Here is a 22,871-nt window from a genome sequence, read left to right on the forward strand (position 1 = left end):
AAGGAAACTAGTATGACAACATTCCAGAGTGATAAAGAAATAAAGCAAAGAAAGAAAGAAAAGGAAGAAAAAGAAATGAGAGAAAAAATAGTAGCTAGAGAAAGGTTAAAAATAAGACATTAAACTTGAAAGAGGAAAGGTCCTATTACTTGAAATTAGAATGGAAGTCAATGAGCTGTGGATGTGGTCCCTAACTCACAGCTGTCACCGACTCAGCACAGATTCAAATTCATTAGAATTCAGAACATGAAGCAGCTGAAACTCCTGTAGGGGAACTTGAAGCTAATTCTATGAGGTGGCACAGCAGACACCCAGAGGAGTTGGAAGTTCTTATCACAGGACCCAGGTACCTTGGCCTCCAGGTCCACAGGGTGTTCTGTCCAGAGAAACAAGTGTCAACTCAGGACAAAAGCCCAGATGAAAAACCCTAATTCTAAGACTCCAGCAGGTTCCTAATCTATACCAAATGACTCTAGGACTGCTGCTCGACATTCTCCTCCCCGCAGCTTAGTTTCCACACAGTCTTATGGGTGTGAACAGTCCCAAGTGTCCTGGTGATTGCTATATAACATTTGCTCTAAAATAGAGACAGGATGATTTATTAATAAAAGCGAGTGAACAAGTCCCAGAACAGTAAGCAGCAACTAATAGCAAAAGAAACTAGTTTCTGTTAGTTATTTTTGTAATCATAATTTCTGAAATTGATGTTTACAGTCAAACAAAAATTAGCAGAGGAAATGAGAGAGAACAAAACTTACATTCACAGGGTTCATTTTAAATGGAAGAATTTACCATACTCTCCATCAATGAGCTAAAACACAATTATAATCTGCAACCAGTCATTAATTATGAAAGATCATCAACTTAAATTAGTCTAAGAAAGCATTATTTTATGTGATAAATTGCAAGACATTTAATATCATGCCTGATTTAGTCAAAACTTTAGAGATGAAGAAGCAAGATAATAAGATAATTGATCAACCTAGAGTACTAGAGTACTAAATTTTGTCTTAACCTTTATAAAGACCATTAACAGGTAAAAAGCAAGAGCTGATCTCACTTGCATTACACTTAAGTACTAAACAAATCTATTAATAAAAGGCAAATTGGAGTTTGCAAAAAGAAGGACTTGCATTGGATTAAATGAGTAAAGATTTAAAAATCTGAGATTCTTAAAATTGCATTTGTCAGTCTTTATGGGAAAATTTCACTAATGACTTATACAATATGGAGGCTTTTATAGTGCCATGCCTTGCAAACTGTGTTTCAGAAAAAGCAAACAAACAAACAAGCCAGGTGCACTAGTGCATGCCTGTATTACTTAGAAGTTTAGGAGGCTGAGAAAAGAGGATTTCAAGTTCAAAGTCAGCCTCAGCAACTTTAATAAGGCCCTAAGCAACTTAGTGACACCCTGTCTCAAAATAAAAAATAAAAAGGGCCAGGGATGTGGCTCAGTGGTTAAGTGGCCCTGGGCTCAATCCCTAGTACCAAAAGAAAAAAAAAAAGAAAACAAAACTTTTCAAATAAGCTGTCAAATAGTTAATAGTGATTTACAACAAACAAAAAGTACCACATTCATAGGCAAGCAAGAATTAAAAGCATCATTCTAAAGAAAGTAGGGCTGCCAGATCAATAACTTCTCTAAAGCCTCAAACAAATGTTCTGTGGTTGGATTGCTTAAAGGTCTGTCAGAAAGTTGTGGTGCTTTCCTGCCTCTTATTAAAATTAATTATAGCACAAAATTTAATGTCTCAGAAAGGGGACAAGTAGACTACCTCCTAAAGAGAATTCTGTAGAAATTTAACAAGAGGATACCAGAAAATTGATAAACTGGTGACTGAAGAAAGAGCATTTAATACCTTTATACCAAATCAATGCTCAGATTTAAGGAAAATATTTAACCTGATCCTTTGGGACTAGTTTACTGAAGACCCTCATTGCCTAACCCCTAGTCTATAAAGCAATCTGCTCACAATTTATGGGTCAACACTGGAATCAGCAATCAATCTCCAATTTCTTAAACAGTCACTAGATCTGTACACTAACAAACTCCATCACCAACTGTAATTCAAGCACATCCTAGACTAATATGAGCTATCATATTAATTACACATATATAAAATGTGTAATTTTATCACATACATATTAACATGATAATATGTGTATTTATTTGTTCTCCATCTCTCCAGCTCCCCTCCACTCCTGCCCCCTCAGGCCCATGGTATTATGACCTTTACATATCATATAATCATTCTGAATCATTTTAGCATTTCACACTAATAATATAATTCATAAGGATATCATGCACTAATTGCTTGGCATTTCCACAAAATAATTTAATAGAACTTTATTTTATTTAATGGCTCTTTCTAAGAGATTGAGAAAATCTTTTTATCACATCAAATTAATAGAAAACAAGAGTAAGTAAGTTAGCCAATCCCTAAAAAACAAATGCAGAATGTCTTCTTTGATATAAGGGGGCTCGACTCAAAACAGAGCAGGGAGGAAGAGCATGAGAAGATTACCATTAAACAGGAAGGAGAGGTGGGAGGGAATGGGAGAGAGAAGGGGAATTGCACGGAAGATGGAAGGAGACCCTCATTGTTATACAAAATTATATATAATATGGTGTGAGGGGGAAGAAAAAAGAGAGAGAGAGAGATGTGTTACGGTAGATGGGGTAGAGAGAGGTGATCGGAGGGCAGGAGGGGGGGGATAGGAAGGGTAGCAGAATACAACAGACACTAGTATGGCTGTATGTATAAATGTAGCTGTATAACCAGTGTGATCCTGCAATCTATACACATGGTAAAAATAAGAATTCATGCCCCATTTGAATCAAATGTATGATATGTCAAAATCATTGTAATGTTTTGAGCAACTAAAAAAAATTTTTTTTAAAGAAAACAACAGTAAGAAATATGCCATTATTATTATTGCTATAAGTTTGGTCAGGGTGTTATTTACTAAACACATACTCAGGAGTCACTAGATTCCTAATCTCACTTAAAAGTACATCTCAGAAGCAAAGTCCCGGATGTGACACCTTTGAGCCATGAGCAAATGCCTGAGAAAATCTAAGCATTAAGAATTCTCTTTTTTGAGATACACAAGTAACCCCAAGTTTCTGTAACAGCATCCTGCACTTTTGAAAACTGCCTACAAAAGTCTGTGGAGCCGCAAGCTCTGCCTCCATCAGCTCAGATGCACAAAGGGCTCACCTTGTTCCTGAAGAACAGGGTTTCTCACGCAGCTGACCCATGTGCTGCACACCCAACTTGCTGTATTTGTCCTGCCTGTTTGAAAAAAGAGTCCTTCCAAGACATCAAGCTGCAGTCCCAGGCTCACATCAGGGAAGCTAAGGATACTTAGCTGGAATGTTCCTCAAACTGAACAGCCAAGGATGGATCACAAACAGAGAGACAATAAAACCATTGCACAGAAAGAACTCTGCCTGTTCCTCATATTGACACAGCAGTCACAATGAGCTCAGAGTCCTCCCCCTTCCTCCAGGCTCACTGGCTCCCCCACCATTATTTGACTGGTTACGTTAAAGAGCATTTTTTTTTATTTTTGGTTTTGCTTTCTGCATGAAATCTCCTAAGAGATAAATACCCTCAGGTTTACTTATTTCTTTGTTTTCCAAACTATGAAAAGCATAAAATAAGAACAAAACATATGATTAATTATTGAGTGGTTTGAAGATTGCTTTAATGGAATGAAAATCTACAGCACATTGAGAATATTTATATTTCTATTAAAGATATTCAACATACTAATAATATAAAAAGAATATCCAAGGAATTAGCTTAACAATATAACCAAAACAGAAAATATTATGCTACATCTTGATATCAATATAGTATATTTTTCAGCTGAGTTTAGAAAAATGCTTTTAAATATATTACTAGAGTTTAATACTCCCATGGCTTAGGCATGCAATAAATTTTGTGTACTCTGTTTTCTATAAAAAGTAATTAAGATAAAGAAATTAGCTACAGGTTTACTTGCTGGTTTAAAAAATTATACATCTTATCCCATAAATATGTACAATTATTAAGTGTCCATTAGGTATAATTTTTAAAAAGTATACATCTTAGAAATATAAAATTAAGCTATTAGTTTATTGATCAAATTGTGTGTAATCAGATATATTTTTCCTAAAAGTATATCAATTTGAAACTATTCCATTTTTTTAGGAATAAATTCTACATGTGTAAATTTTATGAATTGAGAGTAAGAAGTTATGCACAGTGTGCACTTGTTTAAACTAATATACTTTCATACAATAATTGTAAAAATAATCCTTATTATAGTAAAAATTTCCCATCTAAGTGAACAGAGTAAATTTAAATACTCATTCAAGAGTCACAATTTTATGGGCTAGGGATGTGGCTCAAGAGGTAGTGCACTTGCGTGGCATGTGCGGGGTGCTGGGTTCGATCCTCAGCACCACATAAAAATAAAATAAGGATGTTGTGTCCACCGAAAACTAAAAAATAAATATTAAAAAATTCTCTCTCTCTTTAAAAAAAGAGTCACAATTTATGGTCAAATTATATTTGAAAATTAATACCAAAAAATATTAATCTAAACATGTATAGGTTTACTAATCCTAAAACAACAATAAAAATTAACATTGGTATACATACTATGTATTACTAAGTAAAATAGTGCACAATTATTTTATTTCATATTAAGCAACAATAGTTTAACTGAAAAGTCCAAACAAATATTTGGATTTAGTAATATTGTACTGGATAATGATAAAAAAAATATAGAAATAATTACATTTTTCAAACAAATAAACAAAAACTTTAATGTTAGCTGCCATGAACCTAACTGCCCTAGAAGAAGGGCAGTTTTCCTATTTGCTTGTTTGGAAAAATACAGAACCCATTCAGTTAACAAAGAAAAAAGAAAGGAAGAAAAAATGTGAGAGAAAGAAAAGAAAAAGAAGGTAGACACCCTGGCCACAAATGCCGCTATCCAGCCCGGAGGTCTTTTCTCTGGGTGAGGCTGCTGCTACCTCTGACACTACCTCTAAGGTCGCTGCCGCCAGCAGCTGAAGGCCTCTTCTCCAGTCTACTGCCACTTACAGTGCTACTGCCAATGCCTCTGCCTCTGATACCCCTGCTGCCACCCCAGGGTCTCCTGAGGTCTTCTTCCTAAGTGCTGCTGCCCATGCAGCTGCAGTCACCCACTGCTGCCACCGCAGACACCGCTGCCCCTGACACATACCACTGCTGGCCCCTGGGGATCGCCTCGGGACGCTGCCCCCACAGCTGTAGTTGCAACTGCCACTACCACCAACCTCTGCCACTACGACTACTACCACCACCTAGAGGACTGCTGCGTGGGAGACTCTAGGTTTAATTGCACATGACCACACCCATCTTGGGGTGCCAGCAGATTTACCACTACAACAGCATCTGTCTGGGGATTCTGGCTGGGACCTGCAGGTCCAGTGTAGGGGTGCCTGCAGGTTTGGGGGTGCCTGCAGGTTTGGAGGCACCTGGGGTCTTCCTGCTGGGAGTGCTGGTGGCCCTGTCTTGCCACCAGCAAGGATTGTTCCTTTGCTTGAGTGTATCCCTAGTGGTCTCTCTGCAAGTAGGCACAGCATTAAAATCTTTGGACTGCCCTTTGGCCAAGCCTGAGGTATCTGAAGTTCAGTGACTGGGTCTATGAGGGCAGATCTGGGGCTGGTGATTCCATGAGACATTAGACACAGGGCTGAGAAACTTCTGAATGCTGATGGAGACAGTTCGACTTCCCATTGACATATATTTTATTTCATTTTTCTATTTGCTAACATCTCTACCATATTTGGATCAGGGTATTTTTTATGCATCAGTGTATAGAGGACAATGATATATGAATGGTGGTTTGCATTTTTGTTACATTTTTATATCTTTAATTTTTTCTCTTTGTTTGTATTCTTCCTTTGTCTGTTTTCTTGTATTCTCTTTTCCAACTTTTCTCCGACAGCTAATCTTTGTCCGCTTCTCTTCCACTCTCTTGTGAATCTTTGCTTCTAGCTTCTCTCTTCCTCTTACAAACGTCCTGCACTATGCTACTTCTGTTCTCTCATCCACCACTGGAAATTTTAAATTGTTTTAGCAAATTTTATGTTTATACTATAGATAGTTATTAAATTCATCATTTTGGTTTAATGCTAGAAAGCACTAGAAGCATTAGTGGAAGTTATTAGGTTTAAGGCTATATATTATTTATACTGGATGCTGTTGATATTTGTCTCACCCTTAAAGATGAAGCACTAGAAACCTTCAAGGACACTATAGGTCTACAGGGTAGAATTTGTGCTGCCTTAGATCCATATTGCTAGATGGAAAAACACATGAACATGAAAAAACAAAGAAATAAAGTGCCCCAAACAAAACAAGGTACTCCAATATCAGAAGCCACTGATAACACAGTAGAAGAAGTATACAAGAAGGAGTTCAGAATGTACATAGTTAAATTGATCTGTGAATTAAAGGATAGTATAAGGAGTGAAATCAAAGAAAAAATACAGGAAGTGAAAGATCACTTCAATAAAGAGTTAGAGATTGTGAAAAAAAAAACAAGCAGAAATCCTTAAAATGGAAGAATCAATAAACCAAATTATAAATTCATCAGAAAGCATCACCAACAGATTAGACCACTTGGAAGACAATGAAGACAAAATATATAAACTTGAAAGTAGAATTGACCATCAAAGAAGATGATAAGAAACCATGAACACAACATCCAAGAATTATGGACAACATGAAAAGACCAAATTTAAGAGTTATCGAAATAGATGAAGGAGCAGAGATACAAACCAAAGGAATGTGCAATCTTTTCTATGATATAATATCAGAAAATTTGCCAAATCTAAAGAATGGAATGGAAAATCAAATACAAGAGGCTTACAGGACCCCAAATGTACAAAATTATAGTAGACCCACACCAAGACACATTATAAGGAGAATGACTAACAAATAGAATAATGATAAAATCTTAAAGGCTGTAAGAGGAAAAAAATCAAATTACAGAGGAAACCAATTTGGATCTCAAGAGATTTCTCAGCCTAGACTCTCAAATCTAGGAGGTCTTGGAATAATATATTTCAAGCTCTGAAATAAAATGTATTCCAACCAAGAATTTTATATCAAGCAAAACTGTTTCAGATTTAAAGATAATATTAAAACCTTCCACGATAAACAAAATTTAAAAGACTTCACAACTAGAAAGCCTAAACTACAGAACATTCTCAACAAAATATCCCATGAGGATGAAGTGAAAAAAAAGTGAAAACCAGCAAAGGGAGGAGCTACACTAAAGGAATAGTCAACCAAAGGAGAAATAAGTCAAATTAAAAACCAGAAATAAGTCAAAATGATAACGAATACAAATTATATCTCAATAACCTTGAATGTTAATGATCTAAACTCATCAATCAAAAGACATAGTCTGACAGATTGAATTAAAAAGCAATACCCTACAATATGCTCTCTTCAAGTGACTCACCTAATGGGCAAAGACACCCACAGACTGAAGGTGAAAGGATGGGAAAAACATACCACTCATATAGACTGTGTAAATAAGCAGGGGTTTCCGTATCTCAGATAAAGTAGACTTCAAGCCAAAGTTAATCAGAAGAGACAAAGAAGGATATTCATACTTCTTAAGGGAAGCATATATTAGCAGGATATAACACTTATAAATATTATGCCTCAAACAATGGAGCATCTACATACATCAAACATATTTCAATAATCAAACAGACCACAACACAATAATACTGAGTGACCTTAACACCCCTCTATCACTACTGGACAGATCTTCCAAACAAAAACTAACTAAAGAAACTATAGAACTAAATAATACAATCAACAATTTAGACTTAATAGACATATATAGACTATTCATCTATCAATAAGCAAATATACTTTCTTCTCAGCATGCCTCATTCTCTAAAACAGACCATATCTTATATCACAAAGAATTCTTAGTAAGTATAACAAAACAGAGGTAATACCCTGCATTCTATCAGATCACAATGGAATGCAATTAGAAATCAACAATAAAGAAAAAATAGAAGCTACTGTTATAAATGGAGACTATTTAATACACTATTAAATGATGAATGGATAGTAGAAGAAATCAAGGATGAAATAAGAAAATTCTTAGAGGTAAATGAGAATACTGATATAACATATCAAAATCTCTGGGACACTATGAAGGCAGTAACAAGAGAAAAATTATTGCACTGAGCACATTCATTAAAAGAATAAAAAGTCAACAAATAAATAACCTAACACTACATCTCAAAGCCCTAGAAAAAGAAGAACAAATCAACACCAAAATCAGTAGAAGACAGGAAATAATTAAAATAGATCTGAAATTAATGAAATTGAAACAAAAGAAGCAATTGAAAAAAAATGACAAAACAAAAAGTTGGTTTTTTGAAAAAGTAAATAAAATAGATAAACCCCTAGCCATGCTAATGGAGAGAAAACTTAAATTACTAAAATACAAGATGAAGAAGGAAATATCACAATGGACATGTCTGAAATACAGAAGATAATTAGAAACTATTTTGAAAATTTATACTCCAGTAAAATAGAAAATATAAAAGACATCAACAAATTTCTAGAGACATGACCTACCCAGTCTGAATGAGGAGATTATACACGATTTAAACAGATCAATTTCAAGTAATGAAATAGAAAACATCATAAAAAGCCTACCAACCAAGAAAACACCAGGCCCAGATGGATTCTCAGCCGAGTTCTACAACACTTTCAAAGAAGAATTAACACCAATAAGCCTCAAATAATTCCATGAAATGGAAAAGGAGGGAACCCTTCCGTATTAATTCTATGAGGCCAATATGACCCTGATACCAAAACCAGACAAAGACACATTAAGGAAAGAAAACTTTAGACCAATATCCCTAATGAACATAGATGCAAAAATTCTCAATAAAATTCTGGCAAGTTGCATACAAAAACATATTAAAAAGATAGGGCACCATAATCAAGTGGGATTCATCCCAGGGATGCACATTTCGTTCAATATACAGAAATCAATAAACAAAATTCATCATATTAATAGACTTAAAAACAAGAATCATATGATCATCTCAATAGATGTAGAAAAAGCATTTGACAAAATACAGCACACCTTCATGTTCAAAACACTAGACAAACTAGGGATAGCAGGAACATACCTCAACATTGTAAAAAGCTATATATGCTAAACCCAAGGCCAGCATCATTCTAAATGGAGAAAAAAAATAAAAGCATTCCCTCTAAAAGCTGGAACAAGGAAAGGATGTCCTCTTTTACCACTTCTATTCAACATCATCCTTGAAACTCTAGCCAGCCAGACCTATTAGACAGAAGAAAGAAATTAAAGGAATACAAATAGGTAAAGAAGAACTGAAACTATCACTATTTGCTGATGGCATGATTCTATATCTAGAAGATCCAAAAAATTCCACCAGAAAACTTCTAGAACTAATGAATTCATAAAAGTAGCAGGATATAAGATCAACACCCATAAATCAAACACATTCCTATATATCAGTGATGAATCCACTGAAACAGAAATTAGGAAAACTACCCCATTCACAATAGCCTCAAATAAAATAAAATACCTGAAAATCAATCTAACAAAAGAGGTGAAAGACCTCTACAATAAAAACTACAGAACACTAAAGAAAAAAATTGAAGAAAACTTCAGAAGATGGAAAGATCTCCCATGCTCCTGGATATGCAGAATTAATACTGTTAAAATGGCCATACTACCTAAAGCATTAAAAGGATTTAATGCAATTCCTATTAAAATCCCAATGATATTCTTCATAGAAACAGAAAAAGCAACCATGAAATTTATTTGAAAATATAAGAGACCCAGGATAGCAAAAACAACCCTTAGCAAGAAAAGTGAAGCAGGAGGCATCACAATACCAGATCTTAAACCATACTATGAAGCTATAGTAATAAAAACAGCATGGTATTGGCACCAAAATAGACTTGTAGACCAATGATACAGAATAGAGGACACAGAGACAAACCCACATAAATATGGTTATGTCATACTAAACAAAGGTGCCAAAAATATTCAACAAATGGTGCTGGCAAAACTGGAAATTCGTATGTAGCAAAATGAAATTAACTCTCTCACCCTGCACAAAAATCAATTCAAGGAGATCAAATACTTAGGCACTAGAACAGAGACGCTGCACCTAATAAAAGAAAAAGTAGGCCCAAATATTCACCATGTCGGCCTAGGATCCGACTTCCTTAACAAGACCCCTAAAGTTCGAGAAGTAAAATCCAGGATCAATAAATGAGATGGATTCAAATTAAAAAGCTTCTTCTCAGCAAAGGAAACAATCAATGTGAGGAGAGAGCCTACAGATTGGGAGAAAATCTTTACCATATGCACCACTGATAAAGCATTAATCTCTACGATATAAAAAGAACTCAAAAGATCTTAACACTAAAAGAACAAATAACCCAATCAATAGATGGGCCAAGGAACTGAACAGATACATCACACAAGAAGTAATACAATCAATCAATAAATATATGAAAAAGTGTTCAACATCTCTGGCAATTAGAGAAATGCAAATTAAAACTACATTAAGATTTCATCTCACTCCAGTCAGAATGGCAATCATCAAGAACAAAGGCAATAATAAATGTTGGCGAGGATGTGGGGCAAAGGTACACTCATACATTGCTGTTGAGACTGCAAATTGGTACAACCACTATGGAAAGTAGTATGGAGATTTCTCAGAAAACCTGCAATGGAACCACCATTTGGCCCAGCTATCCCACTCCTCAATTTATACCCAAAGGACTAAAAGTCAGGATACTACAGTAATGCAGCCAAATAAATGTTTATAGCAACTCAATTCACAATAACTAAACTATGGAACCAACCAAGGTGTCCTTCAATAGATAAATGGATAAAGGAAAATGTGCTATATATAGTCAATGGAATATTACTCAGCTTTAATGAAGAATGAAATTATGGCATTTGCCAGTAATTGGATGGAGTTGGAGAATATCATGCTAAGGAAATAAGCCAATCCCCAAAAAACTAAAGGCTGAATGTTTTCTCAAATATGTAGATGCTAATTCACACTAAGGGGGTGGGACACTAGAAAAGAATAGAGTTATCTTAGATTGGGTAGAGGGAAGTGAAGGGAGGCAGGGGGTTGTGGAGATAAGAAGGAGAGTAGAACAAAACAGACATTATTACTTTATGTATATATGTGACTGTGTGACCAATGTGATTCTACAACATTTCAATTCAGAAAAATGAGAAATTATATCTGTGTATGATATATCAAAGTGCATAAATGAATTCTACTGTCGTGTATAACTAATTAAAACAAATTTAATTTTTTTTTAAAAAAAGGAAAGAAGATAAAAAAAAGGTGATATCTACACATAGGATTTAGGTGAAAGCCAGGTTTAATCTGTTCAAATGGGCTTCTGGGCAAGTATAGGGACCCCTTAGGAGCACAGAAAATCATATGGAATGACTATTTGCTCAACTTGCCAAAGGTGATACATAACCAGTTAACTGCCCTAGTTGCAGCTGCAGAGCAGAACAAGCCATTTGTTATAGGCACAGGATGTCGTAATAGAACACTGAACTTGTAATTCTCTCAGGGACCCCAGGTGAGAAAGGCTCTGAAGAACTGGATAATTACCAAAAATCAAGAATCTAGTCTGCTTGTTCCTGAGTATGTGTCCTGGGGTAGGTTACTAAATCACTTTGGACTCATTTTCCATATTGGAAGACTTGAAATGAGATGGTAACAGCCATATTCTAAATAAGCTGTTGTTCCAAAGTCCATAATTTAACTTCAAGCAGAACATGTCATGGAACTTTTAATTTGGTGTAGGGTTCTTCTGTAGGTCTAGCATAGACAATGACATGAAAGATTATCCAAAAGACTTGATTTTTAATTCTGCAATTTTGACCTTCTATTTAATCTAAATGTTTACTAAATGCATAGAAAAAAAGTGGTTACATACTTAGACTCTGCCTCCTTCCCTCTCCCTTGCAAAAGTATTAAGACCAAAAAAAAAAAAAAAAAGTAGGGAGGGATTCCCTATCATTCCTGGAAAACATCAACTTGCTTTATTTTGCCAGGCAACACTTTTATCCATACAACACCTCTTATATCCATGGTGTCTGAGAACTGGATCACAGCAATAATTCAAAATTATACACCCTAACAAAACAAGGACTTCACAAATTCAAGAAAGAAGAAAAAAATGTAAAAAAAAAAACCTGAGATTTAAGTGATTCCAAAGCAAAGTTCACTTCAAATTTGAAAACAGTATAAAGGTTGTTGAAAAGACACTGGCTGAGTGCTTCACTCCTGCTGAAGGGGTGCTATCTTTGGCTTGACCCAGACTGTACCAGGCCAACACAAGAGCAGGAGGCCAAAGGAAGGGCAAGAAGTACTCATGTCTCTTGGCATTATGCACAGCGCAGTTGAGCATGTGTTATTTCTTATTGCAGAGAAGAGAGTCTATGCATTTAATGCTTTAATCACAGCAGCTAATTGAACACAAGAAATATCTAGTTACATTGGATAGGAATCTCTGTAAGCTGTTTCATTAAAAATGTGGCTGTCATCTGGAAACCAATAATTTCTCAAAGGAGCTATTCCTAGTATGTCTTCAAGTCATATTTGCTCACTGTATTAACAGAGCCAAGGTTTTCACTGCTTTTCTTATGGCATAGTCAATATGTAGTGAAGAAAGCTGGAGGCTCTTCTCTTCTATGAATCATAAACAGCAGTTGTCATCTAAGAATAGATATGAAACAGAAGGAAGCATTACAATTTCCCAGATGATTTTATGAAATATTCAGTCTTTTAGTTTCTCAATGGGGATGCTCTTGGCGCTTGGGGAGGGAAAATTCTTGGTAGTAAGGGATCATCACACACATTGCAAGACATATGGTATTCTGGCTTCTGAACATGAAATGCCAGTAGCTTTGCACACTCATTGTGACAACCTCAAACACCCTTAGACACTTCCAGGTTCTTTCTTGTGTGTTGAATCACCTATCTTTCCAAACCTACAGTCAATGAAACTAGCCGATTGGCATACGACATTTATGAAAGAAGGTCGAATTACATTTTATGCTGTATATACACCTTCTAGATCTTCATTCTATAAAATCCAAACATCCATTTCTCAGACCCCTGCCAAAGGCATTCACATAGTCATGTTCTTATCAAAATTGCTCCAAAGGAACACACTGCCATTTGGCAACACAGACTTTATCAATGCTGGAACAAACTTAGTGTTATGATTTAGATGTGAGGTGTCTCCCAAAAGCTCATGTGTGAGACAATGAAAGAAAGTTTAGAGGTGAAATGATTGAATTATGAGACCCTTAACCTATTCAGTGAGTTAATCCTTTGATAGGGATTAACTGAGTGGTAACTGTAGGCAGGTAGTGTGTGGCTGGAGGAGGGGGTTCCTGGGAGGAGTAAGAGTGGAGCACAGCTCCCTGCCTCCCCTCCTCACCCCGCTTTCTGGTGGGATGTCTTGAGCCACTTTGCTCAGCCACACACTTCTGTTCTGATGTTCTGCCTCACCTTAAGCCCTGAGGAATGGGGCTGGCTAAATAGGGACTGAGACTTCCAAAACAGTGAGCCCCCAAATAAACTTTTCCTCCTTTAATTGTTCTTGTCAGGTCTTTTGGACACAGCAACAAAAGAAGCTGACTAAAACAGACAGTGTATACTCCAACTTTTTACTTCACAGAAAAATTAAATGATTTGCTGAGTTTATAGATGTTAAGTAATACCACAAGTAAAACTGGAGTCCACATCCTCCTAGCTCTTTCCCCATGCCCTTTGCACTCCTCTCCAACCACTAAATGTAAAATAAAGAAAGAGCTTCCAAAAATCCTCTCACATAATGGTTTAAATATAAATTTTGTCTTTGGTGAACCAGAAGGTAGAAGACATTCTTACCCCTGAAATGCGTTTCTATTGACACCTGTGTCTTTAAAAATATTCTCACGCACCACTAAGAACTAACTTTTAGAAAAGTTAATACATATCTATTAAAAGCTAACTTTTTAAAAATCCAGGTAATTTTTTTTAATGGAAAAGAAAGTCTTTAAGTTTTTTCTAGTCAATTTGGATGCTTTTTTTCCTCCAAACAGGATATTAAAGGAAATATACCTACCAACCATAAACCAAATACTACAGTAAAAAATGCCACACACAGTGAACAAAGACTAGTCAATTCAATACTATGCATAAATAATAAAATAATAAAATACAATCATTATGTGTCTTAAACACATTGATTATTTTCTCTGCTGGTGGGAATCTCCCAGTATATCACTTTCATTTTACGAAAAAGGTTTTTTAATCATCAGTTTTATTAATGAATGAAATGGATGGCCAACCTCCTATCTACATATTCATTTCAAAATAAATATTTTGATTAATAAAATATTGAGTATAATTTAGTATAATTTCTTAATTCCTAATTTTACAGCTGTTTAGGCCTCTGGACTATTGTCTTTAAATACTCAGGGCTCAGGGTTACACACAGAGAATGTTTTGATTTCAAAGTTCTAGAAGAAAGTAGAGAATTTAACTACCAATGTTGTTCTACAAATAAACTAATTGACTTCTGTGGGATTTAACCACCTGCACTGTGAATAGGCAACATAGAAAAATAAGAGGAAACAGCTACGCAAAGGGAAAGTCACACAAACACTGCTCAAAATTGTGCAGGAAATTCAAATCTTTAGTCAATACAATGTCAGCAGGTACTTTAAACCTCTCTTTAAGTATTAGGTGTATCCTTCTACTGCTTCATCATTTCCAAGTGCCACCTTTGAATATTAAATGCTCCTTAGACTCTAGTGTGCATCAGAATCATCTGGAGGCCTTGTTAAACTGAAAATGCTGGTCCCATGTAGGGCTCAGAAATTTGCATTTTTCAGGTGAAACCAATGTTGCTATCCTGGTAACACACTTAAGATCTGCTATCTTTAAGAATTATTTAATGCATTTTTTACTACTACCAATAATCATAAGTACATTTTTCATTTTTATAATGTTCAAGATATTCACACACACCACTGAAATTTAAAAATAATAAAACTCTTCTGCTACATATAATGAATCTTGATTTGTCTTCTATTCTATTCCATCTTATTCTATGCCTTTTCCTTAAAAAAAAAGTATTGGTCACAAACAACTGATTTGATGTGACAAGCATTGATAGATCCAGACCTACAGTTTGATAACTATTGCTCAGGATTCTCTCTGTTCATCACTCAATTTAATGATACTAATTATTGACTTGTATTGATATTTTTCAGGTACCAGACACCCATCCAGTTTTTTTTACCATGCACTACTCATTTCATAAATTAAATATTCATAACAATACAATGAGGAAGGTATTAATAAATTCCTGTATTTGTAGAAAGAAAAACTACGGTTTAAGACCCAAGGTCTTAAGGCTGAAGCACATTAGAGCCAGGGTGGAACTAGGGTCTAATTAGGAAGTGTAGTGGAAAAGTTTGCTCCCTTGGAGTAGATATTTTACTTTGAATCTCAGAACTACCATTTAAAGGCTGTTTGATTTGCAGCAAAGTACTAATCTTCTGATTTTCAGTTTTCCTTTCTATAAAAGCAATATAATAATAGGGCTTATAGATATAACTAGCACAGAGTGGGGCTTCAATAATTGTTATCTACTGTCTATTATTAGAGATTGAATTCTTAATTGCCACATCATCCATTGCCTCTTTCCCCTTTATCTTCCCATCCCAGTTGCTATTGCTAAAGAAATTCTTTCCAGCTCTACTTTATTTTTCCCCTGGGTTTCTAGTCCTGTTTTGAGACCAGGGTCCTAACTATATGTCAAATCCATGAAACACACAGACTATGATTTTGAAATTCATAACTGAAAAGCACCAAGAGGAGGAGACCTAGTACAAATGATAGGAATTTGGGATTCCATAGATAAAGCTTTGATTCCCAAACCTATATCACTTACTCACTGTATTACCTCTTGACCTCTGTAAGCCTAATACATTCCCATAGAGTAAAAATAATTATATTTAATTAGATATAATATAAATTACTTCTAGAATTATTAATTTTAATTACTTCTATAATTAGAAATAATATATGCAAAAACATTTCATATAGTGCTTGATACATATTGTGTACTTAATTCAATAGAATGACCATTATTATGAGAGTCTATGAGACTTGAAGAAAGACAAAAAAATTCAAGACAATTTTTCCCCATAGATAATTTTAAAAATTATTTTTTGTTTTCTGAAGGTTCAATTTGACAAGCAGAAGACAGCCCCAATTTCAATTCTATAAGCTTTAATTTATTTATATACTTTATTTTTAAGAAAAAAAATTGTTCTCTTCCATTTCTCAGAGACATTCCCGACAGAATTCTTCTATACATTGGTGAACACATGTTGAAAAACACCCATGGTTGGCTTCCAGTATCTACTTTCAAAGTTAGTAAAACATGGTATTTCTTCTAAGGTTTTAAAGACATGCAATATTTGGGGATAAGATCATTGTCTCTATCAGGGAGTGTAAATATGGTACCTAGAACGTTTCAAGGTGCCACATAAAATGACCTGGAAAAAAAATCACTGGCTCTAAAATACTAAAGTAAAACTACAGAATAAAAATTTATAAATATTTAACCTAATATTGAAACAGTGTTAAAAAGTACTTAGTGAGGAAATTTAATCCTCACCATAGTGGAAAGTTAGCCTAATTAAATGGCATGGGTATCATGGACACATTAATGTAAGGGTGAAAGCATGCAAACATAGCTTAAGAAAATTTTAACCAGGGTGAGATTCAGCATCAGGTCTAGTTCTCAGCTCTCCTCCTTAACAAAAAGATACTAATTAATCAGAAGAGACACTGTTTAAAATTTCTGGCCATAAAGACCAAGATGAATTTATTATGTAAATCCTTACATAAATAATATCAAAATATGTAACAAAAAGTGCTAAGATATATTCCATACAGCTTATATCTTTTATATTAAAAAGAATATTGTATTATGGCATAGTTCAATGACAACATTTTAATACAAAGGCATTGTAGTGTCAGCAGAGTAGGCAAGTTTTTGGTTACATAATCTGACACAGAGAGGGCTTGAAAAACTTAAGAGAAATAAGTGATTGGATTATTACTTTTAAATATTAATTATTGTTATTCCAGGATTTCCAGAGATGATGAAGTAATTTGAACTTAAGGTTCCTGACTAGAACCTGACATTCAAGTATGATGCCTTCTTGATTGAAATAGTATCCATCTGCCAAACTGCAGGTGTGCAAGTAACAAAGGTAACACTGCTCTAGCAATAAAATAAGCCCATTTGTATTTTGGATCAAAAGGAGTGTAACCCCCTATCTACCTATTAGGCAGTAGAAACAGTTGTAGACAAAGACAAAATTTTTTTTGAGGAAAAAACTTTGTTTCTTCCATGCTCAAATGAGATGAAGGAAAAATCAAGATAACAAAGAATCAGTAACATGAAAGAGGATGTTCTCTGAATTTCTTCCTCTACATTAATTCCATATTTTCCCTGAATTAGATATGCTTTCTCTCAAACACTAGGATTCAAAATAATTATTAAATAGCAAAAATCAGTATTTCAATTTGTTTGATTAATTAAGACTATTGCCCATCCAATGGGCAGTATATCCAATTTTACCCTTATTAGTAGTATTCATAGCAAAATCCAGGATCCCCCACTAGGATTGGATCACAGATTTTATAGTACAATATTAAAATTTGTGTAAAATTTGTATGTATTGTAATTGTTTCTGTTATTTTTAAACTCAGTTGCATTTTGTGATTTCCCAAAGAAAATGATGATTCAACTGTAGTTTTTGTTTTGTTTTGCTTTAGAATTGCACAAGCACAATATTTCATCTATTGTAGAGATTAAATAGGGATGTGTGGGCTGGTCTAGAAAACAGACTATATTTTCTAACATTGTTACATTTGGAAAATGAACTCAGAGTCCAAATAGACATTTTTTAAATGATCTGTTGGGATATAACTATTTGCATGATTTGGAATCCATCAGCACTTCATTCATTCATGACTTTGCTTGAAAATGTGTTAAGGAAACATTACCTACTGTGTTTCAGATACTGGTTTGGGCACTTGAATACAGGTGAATTCCTCACCACCAATATACCTTCTGAGGAACTCAAAAGTAGTTGGGAAGTGGAAAGAGATACTTAACAATTATTAAAATACAGTCATGCTTCACCTAACTATTCAGTCCATGGCAGACGGCATAAAGGACAGTGAGGGTTATAGTATAGTCTAGGTGTGTTATAAGCTATGTCACCTAGATTCGTGTATACTCTATGATGTCGACACAATGGTGAAATAACCTAATGAAATGTTTCTCAGAATGTGTACCCATTTAAGTGATACCTGACTGTTGTCATTCGGAGTATAATAAAAATATATGGAAGCAGACAAGACAAAATCATGAATTCTTGCTACATTGGATGGGTAAATTTTCTCAAGGGAAAGGTCTATTCAAAGTGTGCCACCAAGAATCAAAAGGGACTTTCCAATCAAGATGGCATTGCAGAAGAATTAATCCATGAACAAGAGAAAGAAGTGTGAACAGTGAGGAGCTCTTGCACAGGAAGAGGAAACGAAAAAGGCAGGACTGGAAAGAGCTTTTATAGAACATTCTAAAGGTTTAGAGTTAACATTTTAAGACATTAGGAGCCAACAAAGGTTTTTGAACAGGGACTGCACAATCAGATCTGAAGTTTACAGAGTCATTACAACAATGCCACAGTAAAGTGTAGATGCTGCTTAAAAAGCACACACATCGACAGTAGCCTCTGAATATTATTTGACTCTTCATCACAACAGTCCTTCTACTTCCAAATGTGCTTATACTTAGCTGCTGCAAACAGCAGAGTTATAAAATTTCAGTTCATACAGGAAAGACAGATGGGTTTCCACTGCAAGACTCAATGTGACTCTCTGGCTCCTTGCATGAGGAACATTCACTTCCTGGCTAAGTTGACCATTTCAATTTTATTTTTAAATATTTTTCTCCATCTGGGAGAAATCTTAATCCTTTAGACATGGCTTTAAAAGTAATCAGGAATCTCTTCATTGAAAATCTCTTCAGTATTTTTCCTCAGTACAATGTGATCTGTGTAGAATGGATCCCTGAGGTTCTGGTTATCATCCTCAACCTCCTCTCCTCCCACGTGTGGTGTGACCAACTGGGTGACTGTCCTTTTCTACTAAGTTTCAGGCTCAGGCTCCACTCACTTCCTGCATCTTACTTTTCCAAAGCATTCACCTTTACCAAATATCAAAACATGGCAGAAAGAAGGAATCAGCAATAAACTCAACTCATGGTAAATTCATTGTTCACTACTGTCCTGAAAATAGCAAAAGAAAATAAATAAATATAAATAGTTTTAAATAAATAAAAAAAATCACAGATAAATAAGATCTTGCAGCACTACTCACACCAAGAACAGGAAGCAAAGGCACGTTCTGAACTTCACAGAAAGCTGCTGCTTTCAGCACTAGAAAGCCATGCTTGACACTAACAGCCAGAAAGAAAACACTCTTCAGTGGGCCAGTAGGTCACACTGTGTCTCTTAAGGGCACTGTTGGTAAACACCACTTGGCTAGGGCAGCAAAGTAATCAGACTCAAACTACTCAACTACTCATTACCACCTGCCACACATTCCACACCCTGCCAACCCCACCCCCACCCTTCATCCTGCAGAGTCCATGATCATACAAGAAATGAAACCATGATACATGAAAACTCCCATTACTATCTCAAGCAAAAGATTAAGGGATTTCAGAAAAAAACGCATTTTTACACCAAAATCTGTGTTTTTATCTAGAAAGATGAATTCCTATTTATTCTGCACTGGATTTTTTACTTTTTCTTAAAAACTTACTATTGTCCCACTTACTATCAGGTTTTTGTTTTCAAAATAGTTCAGACTCACAGGATGTAGACCCCAAAAGAATATTACAAAGAAAGCATGCTCATCTCAAATCCAAACCCCTAAGATGAAGTAATAAAACCAGGTAAAGTAATATAGTTGAAGGTCAAGGACAGTCTGTTTCACATGCAGAAAAAAATGATTTAGTAGAAAACATTCTCCTTCCTAGTACCATACTAGATATATATCCCAGATCTAAAAACTCACAGTTTATCCCTTATTCCCACTTAAAGTTCTTTCTGCAAGAGCATCCTTCCTCTGTGTGGGAGGAGGATATTATTTATTTTAGAGTTTTGTCAATATCTCAGTCCTCTAAAATGTCTAAGGTGAAATCTCTGACAACTCAGTGATGGCTCTAGAGAGAACAGACTTCCAGACTTGCTACCGGAAGGTCAGGCAGTCAGGGAAAATGAAAAGAGATGTTTTATTATTATGCTTTCTTAGGAGTTGAAATATTCCTAGAGAAGAGAAATTATTAATAAATTTAAAAGGGAGAACAAGATCTTAACAAGTCTTATAATGCAGCTTTATACTTGTTTTCTGCTACATTAATTCTGTATGTTCTATGTTTTATGTTGCCCAGTTCAATACCAATGTGCCCTTAAGGGCTAGTATTGAGTTCTAATTAGAATTAGGGAACAGAAGGTATTGAATCTGTCTGTCCATCTTTTCAGTAACTGAGTAACTCTCTTAAACTCTACTGCAAATATCTCTGAATTTCAATTAATTTTTTTTCTAGTAGACACAACAACACATATTGTTTTACTTACAGATAGCCAAACCGTTTACAACTTCTATATTTCAAATATCTTGCTTTATTTATTTATTTCCTCTTTTTTAGAATGAGATGAAATGATGCTTTGAAGATTCAAAAAAAGAGGAACATAAAATAAAATATGATGAAAACAGAAATTGCTTGAAGATGATATTTAATTCAAAAAAATGAAATAGATATAGACAACCAGAGAACCTGGGATTCTTAGTACTAGTTGATATTGAAAACCTAATATCTCTAAGGAATTCCGAGTAACATAATCTCCCTTCTATTTGGGGACTTATAAAAGAAAATCAATCTAAACTATTTTTAAAAACTGAGAACATGTTATATGTTTATCCTTGAGAGTGGATGGGATACTTCCTTAGAATGGTACTTTAAAAAAAAAAAAATTCTAACAAAAAACCTTTTGAATGACTTAAAATTCACCAAAAATTCCATAAGGCTCTCTGTTAAGAAAGAAAAAAAAAGATATTTATTGAAACCTACCTCTGTATAGCTGTTGTCTAAGAAACTCTTGTAAGACACTAGCAGAAACAAGGAGGAAGGGGAGGGGGATAGTAAGAGAGGGAACTGAACCGCAGAGTTTTTATTAATTCCATCTATTTCGTAAGCCAGAAACACATATCGCCAGCTTGCTATTTCCCCGCCCGCCTTCACACACACACTTACACACACTCACTGCACCAGCACTGAATTCCTGGGATCCCGCCTCATTCCCAGCCGCCCCCTCCCCTGTCGCCTGCAGCCGCGTCCCACCCTCCCACGGGGCTCAGCGCACTCCCCCGCAAACGCGGCGTCACCTACCCTCTTAGGAGCGCACGACAAATTCGCGATGATGGCTGCTCCGGTGGACAAGCCTCCCTGGACTCGCCGAAAGAAAAGAAAAAGAAGAAAAGGGGTGGCGAGGTTCCCTTACTTCCCACAACAAGGGGAAGTGTGCAGCCCCATTCACTCAGCTGCTCCGCAGCCTTGGTTTCTTAGCAAATGTGCGGCGGCTGAGAGAGCTGCAGCTGCGGTGGAAAGTTGGAGGGGTTTCCCCCAGCCCGTGGTGACTGGCTCCTCTCCGGTCCCCGCCGCAGCCTTGACAGCTCCCCTCGCCTCCCAGACTCTCCTGAGCCTGGTTGGTTTTCACTCCGGGCTGGGCTGAGTTGCCAGATGCACTTGAGAAATCCTAGCAGTTGCGCAAAGAGTCGTCCCAGAAGTTAGAAAGAGTGATTGTGTGCGAATGTGTAAATATACAGTACAAGAGGCTGGAACAAATGAGTGGGGCCAACCCTCAGACGCAGCCCGGGGTTTCAGATTTCATTTGGCAACTGGCAGCTTCAGAAGACTCGAGCCGCCTCGGTACTACTGGGGAGGCCGGCGGGAGCCCCTCCCTCCCACCGCCTGGGTTATCTAGGAGCCCGAGCGACACTGCTGGGCGCCTGGCTCTCCCCTCGACCAGACAGCACCCGCCCTGCCTTGGTCCCTCTGCAGCTGGCATCGCTCATTTCATTTCGTGTGTAACATGGATACGTGTTGGTCACAGATAGGAGTCTATGGATGCCTGTCTCCTGTCCTCAGAAGCTCTGTAATTCTTTGCCAAACCCCACACGCCGGTTTTATTGGCTTCCACCAACTGTCTCTGTAAAACCTTATTTCTCCAACGTAAGCCCTTATTCTTAGAAATGGGTATTTAGATGGAATGTCCTCTAGTTAGGTCCTTAGAGAAATTCTAAATATGATTTCCTTATCATGGCTTTAGAGTTCTCAGAATTACAGGGCATGCAAGATGACAGAGTAATATATATTTTCTGGGTATAGACCCCTTCTTCCCACCATCACCAAAAAAAAGTCTATTTCAAACTGAGATCTTACAGTTGTGATTATTTGGCACACCAATCACATTATTTCAAAAGTTTTATAAAGGTGTCTTTTGGGGGGCTCTTTAAAAATCATCACCAGAATTCTTAAGACCCAAGAGTCTCCTCTTTAGGGCTATCCAGGCATAGTGAAGATGAACACACATTCAGATTTAGAAAC

General features: G+C 35.9%; 1 protein-coding gene across 2 annotated transcripts in view; it reads right to left on the reverse strand.

Annotated features, from left to right (window-relative positions):
• Positions 1-22,038, reverse strand: part of Arhgap24 (Rho GTPase activating protein 24) — a 486,377-nt gene extending 464,339 nt beyond the window's left edge. Inside the window, exon 1 of one of the 2 annotated variants that reach the window (XM_048784717.1) lies at positions 21,654-22,038. The gene's annotated coding sequence lies outside the window, so the exon portion shown is untranslated. Of the gene's footprint in view, positions 1-3,221; positions 3,241-21,653 lie in introns of those variants that run through there. The other variant, XM_048784718.1, reaches the window with a different exon arrangement.
• Positions 22,039-22,871: the final 833 nt, after the last annotated feature.

The sequence above is a fragment of the Marmota marmota genome, unplaced genomic scaffold (assembly GCF_001458135.2).
Source record: "Marmota marmota marmota unplaced genomic scaffold, marMar, whole genome shotgun sequence".
In the NCBI taxonomy this organism is placed as follows: Eukaryota; Metazoa; Chordata; class Mammalia; order Rodentia; family Sciuridae; genus Marmota; species Marmota marmota.